At 53.1% G+C, this 12,028-nt stretch overlaps 1 protein-coding gene across 3 annotated transcripts in view; it reads right to left on the bottom strand.

Annotated features, from left to right (window-relative positions):
• Positions 1–12,028, bottom strand: part of TRAPPC9 (trafficking protein particle complex subunit 9) — a 521,456-nt gene that overhangs the window by 260,453 nt on the left and 248,975 nt on the right. The gene's annotated exons all lie outside the window — the stretch shown is intronic.

The following is a 12,028-nucleotide window of genomic DNA, read 5'->3' as shown; positions in this document are numbered from 1 at the left end:
GCCATGCTCAGAATTCTGCTGTCTTGGCTCCTCACGGTGCACACACACACTCAGTGCTCGCTATTCACGGGCAAGGAACTATGAGACACCTTGGGGAGACTGAGATGAATCACAGACTCTAATCGGTCCTCTAGGAACTTAAAACCTAGGGCCCGGGGCCATTAACAGCAGCAGCCAGAAAGGAGAGAAGGAACTCAGGGGAGGGGGGAGGGCAGTAGGCGAGGCTCCGTTTGGGCTGGGTCGGGAAGAGCGCGCAGGTCCCAGGGAGGGAAGGCGAGGGGTGCAGGCGGCGCGCACAGGGAGGCGGCCGGGCTTGGAATCTACCCCAGATCCCAGCTTCAGCGGGGCACATGCCCAGAGCAACACGCACACCAAGGGTGCCAGAGGGTGAAGCGTGTGGTCCACACTAGGACCCAGGATACGGAGCACAGAGTCCACACTCGGACCTGGGGAGCAGCTGTGCAGAGTACTGGGACCACACTGGGATGCGGGACGCAGTGGTGTGGAGCACGGGGTCCACACTCGGACCTAGGAGAGCAGGGTTCACACTGTGCAGAGCAGACGGTCTACACTCTCGCAGGGGGTGAGTCAACATTCACACCTAGGGTGTGACCATGCAAGGGCGGGGTCCGCCCTTGGCCCTGGAACACAGTAGGTGCGGAGCGTGGAGTCCGCACCCCAACCCAGGACCTAGGGGACAGAGCGTGGGGTTGCACTCGGACCTAGGGTGCAGAGTGAGGGGTCCACACGCAGATCTCAGGACACAGCAGCGCTGAGCGTGGGGACCCATACTAAGCAGCAGCGGTGCAGAGGCACGGAGCGTGGGGTCCACACTCAGACCCGAGGGGGTACAGCAGGACAGAGCCAGGGTCTATGCCTTGACACAGGCTTTGGAAGTGAGGACACAGGGTCCACACTAGGGCCTGGGGAACAACTTCTCAGAAAAAAGCAGGTGCAGAGCACAGGTCTACACTCAGAGAAAGAACGCAGCAGCGCAGAGGTCTACACCTAGACGCGAGGCGCGGCCGAGCACCTCCAGGGTGCCCACCCCCATCTGCCTGCCAAGCTCTTCACCTCGAACCCCTCAACACGCTGTCTGCAGGCCGAAGCAGCCGTCTCCGGGGAGCCCGTCGGAAAAGCGGGCGCTCCCGCCCGGGCTCTGGCCCGGACCTACTGAATGACCGCCGGCCTCAGATGATTCGCAGGCTCTTCAGAATCAGAGGAGAAACCTGCTTTGCGCTTTGGTATTTCCTTTATGATCCTATAAAGTAAACATTGGCATCTCGACTCTCTGTGCACAAACCTGAGGCACGTTTCGTCTAAGACTGTAAGCGAGCTGGCCTCCCAGTCCGGGTCTGTCTGACCCTGAAATCCGGACTCTCCGGCGTCTCGTGCGGCGTCACAAGCACTCCGCGCACCACACGGGACGCCCACGGCAACGTTACCATCACGGGATTAAGGCAATCCTCACACTTGCCAGCCCTTGGGGCGCACTCCGCGTGCCTCAGGCACTGGGTCCTGACGGACACCCGCTCCCTCTGCTTGGAGCCCGGCAAGGCCCCGTTCCGAGTCAGCGGCGCGGCCACTCCACATCTGCGTCATGTTCTCTCCGGGCAGCTCTGGGTTCGGAGCTGGAATGCTCGGTTCAGGCCTGACTGTCCCACAGTCAGGGCCTCTCCTGCCCAGCTGACACTGCCCTGTCTGGGAACAGCAGCTCAGGACGGTGACACGCCAGGGCCTGTGCGCTCGGAGCCCCAGCGAGCAGGAGCGAATCCAGCATGCTCTGCCGTGATGAGAGAGAGAGGCGGGTGCTCACGGAGCACCACAAACAAAAGGGAAGGATGGAGAGGGGGCTCACTGGCCTTCGCTGGGTGGCGGAGTCGACCTGGATCCACATCCCGCGTGGTGATGCTGTCCACAGCCTACGGCCAGAGCCACCTGTGCCGCGGCAGGCAAGAAAGCACACGTACCCTGCAGGTCTTGCTGGACCGGCACAGCCCTCGGCTAGAGCCCCCCGTGTTCACTCAAGGACAGCAAGTGGCCATAGGCTCTGTGGGGACTCTCAAGTCAGGCACAGAAGCCACAGCGTGCCCATCCTAGAAAGGGCAGCCGAAGCAAAGATTTCAGAAACAGAGAAATAGCCTCCTTAACTCGGGAGATCGGGGTGATGGGGGGGGAATGGCAAGTCAAGGCGCAATGGCCGGCTGGGACTCCTGTCCCCTGTGCTGGGATGCTGGTCCCACCCCCACCACGTGGCCCATTCGGATTCCGGGAGCGCTTTCTGCCAGGGCCAGGGCCTCTCTGCTCTTTGCACCAGCTTACCCTCACTACACTGTGCTCCTAAGAACTCTCTCGTGAAAATAGCCACTGAGCAGACGCCCCAGTGCTTCTGCTCTTGGGTTTCTGATGGAACCATGCACGTGTGCAGCAAACGACACACGAGGGGCACCGGGGTAGCTCAGCACGTTAAGTGTCGCCTCTTGATTCTGCCTCAAGTCATGGTCTCAGGGCTGTAAGATCCCCACTCCCGCGTCAGGCTCCGGGCTGGGCATGGGGCCTGCTTAAGATTCTCTCTCTTCCTCTCCCGCTGCCCCTAACCACTCTTAATTAAAAAAAAAAAATTTTAAGAGTATATACAGCACTATCACCCAGCATTCTTATAGGACAGGCTGAAACAAAAAATAACCCAAAGGGCCACCACCCATAGAGTAAGTTGGGGTGTATTCTAGAACCCCGTACCCCAACAGCACAGCCATAGACCTCTCGCATACCACAGGGATGAACAGGTTGTCACCTACGTGAGGTCCATGAAAAGCCAGACACAAAAAAGGACAAGTGGTATAAAATCATTTACATCAAGTTCAAATCGGGCAACGTAATCATTGGTATCAGACTCTGGGGAAGAAGGAGGGAAAGAGAACGAGCAGGGGACAGCACAGCTTGCTCCCGGGGCACTGCGAGTGATCTGTCCCTGATCCGAGAAGTGTGACACGAGAGGATTCCAAACTTCACAGGTACACAAGGGTGGTCAGTATCTCATTAAGCTGCATTACGATTTATGCATAATTCAATAAAAAGTTCATAAAAGTAGCCACCATTTACTGAGCAAATATTAGGGGGCAGTGCCAGGTGGGGCCGAGTGCACACACATGATCGCACTGAACCCTCCCCGCCAACCCTGCTGGGTAGGCACCATCTTCATTTTCCAGAAGGGCTGGGGCTCGGAGCCCCTGTGACATGTGGCCTACATCACTCCGTAACCAGGATTTAAACCACAGGCTCCTCCACAATAAAGCCTTCATGATATGTTCCCTCTGCTGTGGACATCCTCTGTCCACCCGTGACTTCACTGGCCATGAGCTCTCTGAAAGTGGACCCTGTGTTCTGCTCAGCAGGCCCAGTGCCTGGCACAGGCTAGACGGAGGAATGAGCACGTGGCAGAAGCCCTAAACTAGGGACAGACGCCGTGCTGCACACTTTTCCTCGAGCTTCTCCCTCAGTCCCTCATCAGGGCTCTATCATTACCTCTGCTTTATGGGTGATGACATGGAGACACGAATCTGTGGACACGGGAACAAAAGAAGGAAGGAAATGTGCATGAGGACATCCTCCCAAGTTCGTACCCGCCCCACCTGGGGGTCCCTGCTTGCTGCGGGACATCCCTTCCTCGTGGAGCAGCTCCCCGGTGAGATTGTTCTCAAATAGTGTAAACACGGATTCCACCTTCTCCCCCACTGAAGCCTGAAATCCCAGGGAAGCCCCCTCAGCCACGAGGGACCTTGCTGCCACACATGCCCTTGGCAAAGCAGAGGCGTCGTCAAGCCCCAGGCCACTGAGCCAGCCTCCTCCCACCGATTCGGCACATCCGCAGCGGATGAACGGGTTAGTCCCAAAACCACCCCAAAAGGAAGGCACACATGACCTTGGTTTTAAATCCACCTTGAAGTGGGTGATCACTGATACAACAAAAGCCCAGAACTTCAACTGTGGATTGACAGTCTCCTTACCAAGTACATGGCATTTTTTAAATTTATTTTTATTTATTTTCAGAAAAACAGTATTCATTATTTTTGCACCACACCCAGTGCTCCATGCATTATGTGCCCTCTCTAATACCCACCACCTGGTACCCCAACCTTCCACCCCCCCGCCACTTCAAACCCCTCAGATTGTTTTTCAGAGTCTCTCATGGTTCACCTCCCCTTCCAATTTCCCCCAACTCCCTTCTCCTCTCTAACTCCCCATGTCCTCCGTGTTATTCCTTATGCTCCACACATAAGTGAAACCATATGATAATTGACTCTCTCTGCTTGACTTATTTCACTCAGCATAATCTCCTCCAGTCCCGTCCATGTTGCTACAAAAGTTGGGTATTCATCCTTTCTGATGGAGGCATAATACTCCATAGTGTACATGGACCACATCTTCCTTATCCATTCGTCTGTTGAAGGGCATCTTGGTTCTTTCCACAGTTTGGCGACCGTGGCCATTGCTGCTATGAACACTGGGGTACAGATGGCCCTTCTTTTCACTCCATCTGTATCTTTGGGGTAAATACCCAGTAGTGTAATGGCAGGGTCATAGGGAAGCTTTATTTTTAATTTCTTGAGGAATATCCACACTGTTCTCCAAAGTGGCTGCACCAACTTGCATTCCCACCAACAGTGGAAGAGGGTTCCCCTTTCTCCACATCCTCTCCAACACATGTTGTTTCCTGTCTTGCTAATTTTGGCCATTCTAACTGGTGTAAGGCGGTACCTCAATGTGGCTTTAATTTCAATCTCCCTGATGGCTAGTGATGATGAACATTTTTTCATGTGTCTGATAGCCATTTGTATGTCTTCACTGGAGAAGTGTCTGTTCATGTCTTCTAGCTACAAAAACCATCAAAAGCGGTCAAGGCGAGAGAAAAAAAAAAGTGAACTTACATGGCATTTTTTAAATGGCATCTTCTAATGCTTATATACCATAAGAAGGGGCTAGAATGTTCTTAAAATTTCATCATGGTTTCATTCACTTGCCAATTTGGTTACTTTTTTCCTGGGCAACTGATACCAAATAATTTTGGCAACCCTTTAAAAGAGAGAATGGAAATCATCTCATGCCACATCTTTTTTTTTTTTTTCTTAAATAAAACATTTTTGAGAAAACGCTCTATTTCTCCCTCTTCTAGAAGATTCTCTAGGGTTGGTACTCATACTTGGTGTCTGATCTGCAGCAATCCACTGGCATACTCCATGAGGAGAAAGACCTACCTGGACCACATGCTCATTCTTTTCTTGTGGTTAAAAAAAAAGATTACAAAGTCTGACCTACCTAATTTTCTTCTTTTTTTTACAAATAAACATTAATAAGTGGAACTCACAGCATTAGGTTTCAAAGTTGATGCCATGGAAAACCCAGAATTTCCTCAGTTTCTTGGGAATCCCTGGTTTTTTGGAATGTTCTCAAGTGTCGTTGATGAAATCCCTGCATTATTATACTCCCAACTTTGTTTCCTCGTTTCCGGAATTAGGACAGCGTTTGCCATGCCGATTTCTCAAATACAGACAACAGGAAAACATAAATGTCAAAGTGCTTGTAAACCACAGGGCCCACAGGCAAGGGGGGGAGCCCCATCATTTGAATCCCAGGGACGTGCGTGACCGCTCCCCTGGTTCTGGATGTCCGCCCTGGGTTACAGTCCCTTCCCGGACCTGCCCCTTCCAGGCTACGGTCAGTTCCAAGCCTCGAACTCTCTCCAAATAAGCAACTGTCACTGTCCTGGGAGCTAGTGTCTACAGTCCACTCCTATACACATGTGCAATTTATACAAAGGTTAAAGTAGGGGAAGCAATAGTAGTTACTATTGAGTATTGGTGCTTTTCCAGGACAAGTATAGAGAAACTCACAGAACTGGTAACATCCAACTGGGGACTGTGGCTTCCGTCTGTGGAGGGTGAGGCTCTGATGGGGTCTTCATACACAGGGGCACCAAAGGACTTTGGACTGCCCTTAGACTGCGCAGTAGATATATGACTAACCATTATATTATTCTTTATAGCTTTCTGTTACATCCCAAATAGTTCTTAATAATCTTTTGAAAACCCACTCTACCAAAAAGCCATTAATCATTTCTTAGCTTTATTTTCATTTGTTCATTCGACACTCACTGGTACCTATTTTAAGTCAAGCTCTGTTCACTGTGGGGACAGGGAATATATAAATAATTAAGATTAGTTACTGCCCTTAAGGAGCTTACAGCCCAGCCAATGTGGGAGGTAGGGGGTGGGGAAGAGAGGGTAGGGGAGAGGAAGGAGGAGGAGGAGAGGGGATGGAGAAGGAGAGAGTGTGTGAGAGAGAGAGGGAGAAAGGGAAGAGAGACAGAGGGGGAGAGGAAGGGAACAGAGGTGGAGAGGGGAAGGGGACCAAGGGAGACTAGGGGAGAAAGGAAGGGAGAGGGAGGGACATAGTATAATCAGACCACACCTGTAAGGGCAGGTACCAGGGCTGAGCAGGGCAGAGGGGCGGGCACAGAGGGAGAATCTGGGGAAGAGGAACCATGCTCTCAGAAGGATCGCTCCATGAATCAGCAATGTCCCCTCCGCCCTCTTCATTTTACACACGAGGAAATGGGAGCCAAGGAGAGGGACTGGGATTCACATAATCTGGCCCCCAGCAATGACCCTTGCACGGTGTCCTCAAACCACTCATGTCACACGGTGCATTTTTACATTTACCTCATTCGGACAGCCTATCCGCTGCAGAGCCTTCCAACTAAGTCCTGTGTTCTACATAGCCAGGATCATCTCCATTTCCGGGGGGCGGTGCGGGCAATACATTTAGTGCCTTACTTCCCCCAGTATGCCTGGCGCTTCATCTGGCATTCAACAAGAGCACAAAACAGTCTTCTGCATAAATATCAATGAATGAAAGCTAATTCAGTTCAACAAGCAATGCTCTTCTATCCCAATTAAGAAAAAATCTGTGCATTTCAAAATTCCACCCAGAGATTCCTCACGTCCTACTGCCTCGCTGCCTGCAACACCCGTGATCCGCAGAGCTGTCTTCACGAAACAGAAGGCGGACCAAGACCACGTCCCTCAGATCCTCGGGTGGCTCCTGCAACAACAGTGACCGTCCCTTGGGGCGGCCCTGTGGCACCTTTCCAGCCTCAAAGCCCACCAGATCCCACCGACGTTTCTCACGCAGCGCTCGCTGCCCAACAGGCCAGCCGTGGCCGGGCTCGCCTCGGCCAGCAAGCACTCTCCACGGATGCCTCCCCAAGTTAACCCTGACCAGCCGCCCAAACGCAGCACTCATGTGTCGCCGGGGAACACTTCTGCTCTCTTTCTGCAACGCTGGTTCTGTTCTTCATGCTACAATAATGGTTTAATTCCTCTTCCAACCATAAGCTACTTATGGGCAGGAGAACCAAGCCCCTTTTTTCCTTTCTTCCGCTATGTTAGTCCCCATACAGTGCACCATCAGTTTCGGATGTCGCGTTCCAGGATTCATTTTTTGCGTCACACCCACTGCTCCATGCAGTCCCTGCCCTCCTTGATACCCGTCACCGGGCTCACCCATCCCCCCACCTCCACAGCGCGCCTCACAATATGGTGCGTTAGAAATGAGCAGATTACGTCTACATATTGGACTATGTCTGTCTTCTGCTTATCTTGAGCCCACGGCCTGGTAAGTCCACACAGGTAGGCCAGGACGGACCTCGGGCCCCAAGGGCGAGCCGTGTTAGGGCTCTGTGCAGCGGTGCTCCACGTAAGGGAAGAAGAAAGAGATGCTTGGATTTTCTTTTAAGCCAGTAAACTGCAAAGTCGGAGAAATCCTAGCTAGTGAAGCAGGAACAATGTATCTTAAGAGACGAAGTCCTCTCTCTCACATGTGAGTCTATATTCAAATTTAAAGGATGGTTTTAGCTCAGCAGTGGCCATGAAGCTAACTTGATTGTTCTATTTTTAAGGGCAAGGGAGGAACCTCTGCTTATATTACTTGCGCTGCCCATTCATTTATCGAATTTATTCACTGTTTAAGCATTAAATGCACTCAACTTCTGTTTCCATTTCAGAGTACATGTATGCATTCAGATGCTACCGGGCGCCCTAGGGGAACAAAGCATCCCGACAGATAGACTCTTCCAAGGCAAAGGGTTAATGGTAACCATGGCAACCGCCTCCAAGAATAGCATCATCGGCAGCAGCATCCATGCTGGGGCCCTCGACAGAATGGTTATAAATATACCTATTAGCAGCCTGAGCTGAATCTTTAAACAGCACTGTTGGGAGAAAGGATGCCTAAAAATAGATCCACACGCTTGCACTTGGAGACGTGTCCTCAGAAACACTGCATCTCGTGCACACATTCACACACGCACAGAATGCTTTTTAATTTTCTTTTTTCCAAGTGCCAAGGAATGGATGCTGGAAGCACAAAACAGGCTCTGGGACATTTTATGACCTTCCTCTTTCCTGCAACATTGCAAAAACAAGCCCCCAGCACAGAAAGGGCAGCCTCTTGGGGGTGCTGCTTCGAAGGGCTCAAGTAGCCACCGGGGCACCCCCACACAGCCAGGCAGTCCCCCGGCGGGCTCCGCGGGCTGCGCTCGCTGGGAAGGCGGCCCCTGCAATGACCACATGGGGAGGCCGGTGGGCGAGGCTAGAAAGCAGCTCCGAGAACAGGGAGCGCTCGCCCTGCCCTTGCTGAGCCTGGAGCCCCCTACAGCGGCCGCTCCTGCCTGCAGACACACCTGCGGCCACGCCAATCCTGGGGCGGAGGTGATTTTCTGCACAGGAACAGGCCAGAGCCAGAGAGCTGCGGTCGTGAATCCGGCTCGGCCATGACATTACTCAACCCGCACAAATATATGCACCTCTCCAAGCCTTCCTCTCCACACTTATACAAGAAGGGGTGATGAAATGCCCAGATCAGAGGGCTGCTGAGAGAGCACAGACAGATGCCTGGCCGGGCTCAGCTTCTGAGCTTTCCTCCTGCACCTCCCTGTTCCCACGAAGTAGAACCCTCTGGAAGGCAGGGCCCGCACCCCCCTTGGACACCCTCCTACATGTCCAAGGAGCAGGTGTTCGCGCAGTGAGTGGTTGAGTGGCTGTAGCTCCGTCCGGGGCCCAAAGACACAAACAGAGAGTAGAACCGCTGCCCAGGCTCAGCTGTGGGGCCTCCAGCTGTGGCCTCACGGGTCACATCGTTCCATCAGTCAGAGGCAAGAGATGAAGCAGTACTGCGTCTAGTTATCTGCCCCCCCACCCCGCTCTGGGCCACAGCACAGTGGGGCTGGATACCCCACCCCATGCCCAAGGCCTGTCCAGCCATGCCTCCACGGCACTCAGAAGCTTGGCAGATACAGTGAGCTCAGGTCATGTTCCTTTTTAGGATGGGGAGAGGTGAACCACGAAAGCAGAAGTCTCGTAAACCCCCAAAACCAAACTCACTCACTCACTACAGGAATTCAGACAGAAGTGTAGGATTTGCAGAGCTCACCCTGACGCCATAGATGAATCCAACGGGGACGTGGTGCCACTGAACAGTGGCTGCTGGTGAGTAGACCCTGATCACGCACAGTGTGCCCGTGTACATGCTACACACACACACACACACACACACACACACACTTACTTCTAGACAGGCCCCTCCCAGCACCCTACACCCCCAGAACCAACTAACCCCACAGCCAACCTGACAGGCTTCAGAACGACAAACACCACAGTCAAGACAGGGGCCAGTTCGCTCCAGAGTGGGAAGGCAGGACGAGACTGCACTGAGTCAACTGTATCTTTCGTGTCAGACTTCCTCAGGAGGAAGGCAGGCAAAAGGACAGGATGTTAAGAATCCACGAGCTGACAGGTGTGGTATGAAACACGTAAGCATCATTCACGGACCCAAACCTGCAGGGTCGGAAAAATCTCACATATTCGCCTACGTACTGACCTGCGTAGAGGCCCTACGTGTCCCTGCCTTCCTGCTCAGAGGAAACAACCATCCCGAAATTGATGTGTGTTATTCACATGTATTTTCAGAGGCTTATTACATGTATGTAAATGTCCTGCATGCTTTTAAACACGGTGGAAATGTAGTCATGCAAATCCCTTTGTTCTGAAACTTACTGTCAAGAATGAGCCACCGGACAGACTTTTATGTACTTCGGTCATACTAACCCCCGTGTGGCACCGCAGCGCATGGACGCGCCACGTTCTATTGAAGGGTCCCCGTCCGCACACATGCGGGCTCTCGTCAGCGGCGGCTTCCCCAACGGCGCTGGGAAGAGATCGGAAAATACTCCCGCCTCAACTTCACTCCAAGTGCCAAACGGCTGCACAGATTCATACTTCGGCCGAACGATGCAAGAGCGGCGGTCCTGCCACAGCCGAGCCATGTCCGGCACCACAGCGTTGGCGGTTTCCATCTTCCCGTTCTAACGAGTCTAGGTTTTATGAATGTGGACCTGTCCCTGTCGCCTCCGTCCATCCATGCACTGACTCAGCAGACATCCCCGTGCCGGTCACCGTGCTAAACCCGCTGAAGACACGAGCGTGCAGGCAGACAGACCAGCGCCTCCTGGAGAGCAGGCGACAGACCGAGACGAAGCGCACGAGGAGTGTGATGTCAGGAGGGCGCCAAGGCCCGCGCGGAGCCATGAAGCCGGGCGCACGGCGGAGGGGTGGGGGGGGTGCGACTCCACGAATGTGTGCATTTCCTCCAGCGGCACCGACAGGAGCGTGACTAACTGTTCGATCACGGGGCGGCGCACAGGCCCCTGTGAGGCAAAGCGGGACCCAGCGGGAGCGTTGGCACGCCTAAGCGGGCTCAGGCTTCTCCCAGACCCAGGCCTGCTCGGCTCCACTGCCACGGGCCTAACTGCTGCTTCCAGAGCCACGCACCCGTGATAACCCCTCGTACGGTCTAGTCCTTTGTCGGTTAAGGCTGCTGACCACATCTCCCCCTCTCGGGATTCCCTCTCCCTCTGCCTCCTTAACTTGTTCGAAACTTGGGATCTACCGTACAGACCGAACAACGCATAACATGTCATAAGACACGTGGGACTCGGCTTGAACTCTCGCTCACATTCCTCTCTGCAGGATGTTGTAAGACTGGGCTGTAACCTGGCTGGCCAGGCTCTGCCTTTCCGGTGTGTGCCCCGGGGGGACTGGGTGAAGGACCCGGGCCCGGCCCCAGGGTCGCCCCCAACACGATCTTCTAGAACCACAAACATGCTGTTTTTTCCTCCTGGAGTGCTTATCCGTTCCGAGACTGATCTCGCTCACGGTGTCCCCGGGCTCTCCCATACGTGTGACCGAATGTGCCAGCGCCCTTTATGAAAAGGGTCTTCCTTTCTCCCACCGCTTTATGACGTCTCCCTGCCACTCCGTGTTCCATCAGTTCTGAAATTCTCCTCAGAAGCTTCTTAAAAAACCATGTTAGGTCTGCCATCTGGCTGACAACAATTATAAAACATCATAAATAAGAGGAAATTGTAGTTCAGCCATAAAACAGAGGTATTTCGTAGAATGAATGAAGTAAGGCATGTCCAGTTTCCCTATACCTACCAACTTGACCGGGGGCTTTCTATTTTCCTCCAGCGGTCGATCCCTGCCTGTACATCTATCAGACTCTCCTAATGACTCCAGCGTCACAAGCCTTGCTGTCTCATAGGGTAAAAGACTCCACTCTTGGTCACTCTCTTCCTGGCTCCTCTTGGCTCCTCCTTCTCCGTGAATTCTAAAATCAGCACGTCAAGTCGATTCTGAACCTCCTGCTGGAACTCTGCCGGGAATCACGGGTACTCCACAGGCCGGGGGCCAGCCGACACCTTCAGCATATGGAGCCTTCCCCCCGCACGCTGTGTCCCTTGCTCTCTCATCGGGTCGACTTGCGTGTTTTGGGACACTCTTCATAAAGATCTTGTACACACTGTTGGATTTTACTGTGAATGTGAACATTCCAAGTCATATCTTCTGATTGGGCTTTTATTGCTACAGAGAGAGGCTTTTTTTTTTTTTTTTACTTTAATTCAAGAAAACTT

Source organism: Neovison vison, chromosome 4 (genome assembly GCF_020171115.1).
Source record: "Neovison vison isolate M4711 chromosome 4, ASM_NN_V1, whole genome shotgun sequence".
Classification (NCBI taxonomy): Eukaryota; Metazoa; Chordata; class Mammalia; order Carnivora; family Mustelidae; genus Neogale; species Neogale vison.
This window is presented reverse-complemented; position numbering and strand designations above follow the sequence as displayed.